The sequence below is a fragment of the Sturnira hondurensis genome, unplaced genomic scaffold (genome assembly GCF_014824575.4).
Source record: "Sturnira hondurensis isolate 20B ecotype Veracruz unplaced genomic scaffold, ASM1482457v3 Scaffold0018606, whole genome shotgun sequence".
In the NCBI taxonomy this organism is placed as follows: domain Eukaryota; kingdom Metazoa; phylum Chordata; class Mammalia; order Chiroptera; family Phyllostomidae; genus Sturnira; species Sturnira hondurensis.
In genome coordinates this window covers 8524-10391 of record NW_028091237.1, presented here as the reverse complement: position 1 = coordinate 10391, position 1868 = coordinate 8524, and the positions used below count along the sequence as shown (strand labels likewise).

General features: G+C 40.6%; 1 pseudogene; it reads left to right on the top strand.

Moving 5' to 3' along the window:
• The first annotated feature begins 218 nt into the window (after positions 1 to 218).
• On the top strand, positions 219 to 911 carry LOC119003311 (40S ribosomal protein S2-like; annotated as a pseudogene).
• The last annotated feature ends 957 nt before the right edge of the window (positions 912 to 1868 follow it).

Here is a 1868-nt window from a genome sequence, read left to right as displayed (position 1 = left end):
GGAACAAATGAAAAGATACCTCGAAGCAGCTTCTTTCCCCAGGAAACACGAAATGGAAGATGATGCTGGTATTGTGGAAGGGCCCTGAGGACCCAGGGAGCTCAGGGAGGCTGAAGTGGCTTCAGTGGAGGATTTGGCAGCAGCATGAGGACTGAGGTCACAGGCAGGGTCGGGTTCAAGGCCACAGAGCTCACAGAGGAAAGGCCAAAGAAAACGAGTAGATCCCCATCACCAACCTGGGTCACCTGGTCAAGGACATGAAAATCGACTCCCTGGAGGAGATCTATCTCTTTTCTCTGTCAATCAAGGAATCTAAGATCACTGACTTTTTCTTGGGAGCATCCCTCAAGGATGAGGTTTTAAAGATTATGCCTGTGCAAAAGCAGACATGTGCAGGACAGTGGACCCAGTTCAATGCATTTGTCACCATTGGGGACTACAATGGATATGTTGGTCTGGGTGTTAAGTGCTCAAAGGATAACTGTGGGGCCAATCACCCTGGCCAAGCCTTTATTGTTTCTGTGCAGGGAGGCTAATGGAGGAACAAGATCAGCAAGCCCCACACCATCCCTTGCAAGGTAAAAGGGCACAGTGGCTCTGTGCTGGTGCGCCTCATCCCTACCCTAGGGCCACTGGCATTGTCTCAGCCCCTGTGCCCAAGAAGCTGCTAATGAAGGCTGGTATTGACAACTGCTACACTTCAGTCAGGGACTGTGCTGCCACCCTGGGCCACTTCACCAAGGCCACCTTACATGCCATCTCTAAGACCTACAGCTATCTCACCTCTGACCTCTGGAAAGAGACCATGTTCACCAGGCATCCACTGACCAGGAACTCACTGATCATTTTATAAAGACCTGACCCAGAGTTTTTGTGCAGAGAACCAGGCTCCAGCTGTGGCCCCCACATAATATCATAAAAGAAAAATAAAGTGAATTAAGGCTGTTAATTAAAAAAAGATACCTTGAAACAAATGAAAATTGAGAACAGAACAACCCAAAATTTGTAGGACACAAGGAAAGCAATCCTAAGAGGATAATTCATAGCATTACAGACCTATCTCAAGAAACAAGAAAAAGCTCAAATAAACGGTCCAACTTTACACCTAAAGGAACTTGAAAAAGAAGAAAAATGAAGCCAAATGTGAGTAAAAGAAACACACAATAAAAATCAGACCTGAAATAAATGAAATAGAGTCTAAAGAAATACAAAACATCAGTGAATCCAAAAGCTTGTTTTTTGAAAAGATAATATTAACAAATCTTTAACCAGATTCATCAAGAAATCAGAGGACCCAAATAAATCAGAAATGAAATGAAAAAGATGACAACTGACTCCAAAGAAATACGAAGGATTGTAAGGAAATATTATGAACAGTTATATGACAACAAATAAGACAACCAAACAAAACAGATGAATTCATAAAAGCATACAATCTTCCAAAACTAACTTGGGAAGAATCAGAGAATCTGAATAGACACATTACAACTAGTAAAGTTGAAGCAGCAATAAAAAACCTTCTAACAACAAAAAAAGCCCTGGACCAGATGGTTTCACAGGGGAAATTTTATCAAACATTCAACTGATCAAAAAATTCAAGAGGAGGGAAAACTCCAAAATTTATTTTACAAGGCAAGCAGCATCCTAATTCCAAAACTAGATAAAGACATTACAAAAAATATATAGACCAATACACATGATGAACATAGATACTAAAATCCTCCACAAAATATTAATGAACTGAATACAACAATACACCAAAAAATCATACAGCACAATCAAGTGAGATTTCTTCTTGGGATGCAAGGCTGGTACAATAGTCACAAATTAATAAATGTGATACACCACAAGGAAAATGAAGGATAAAA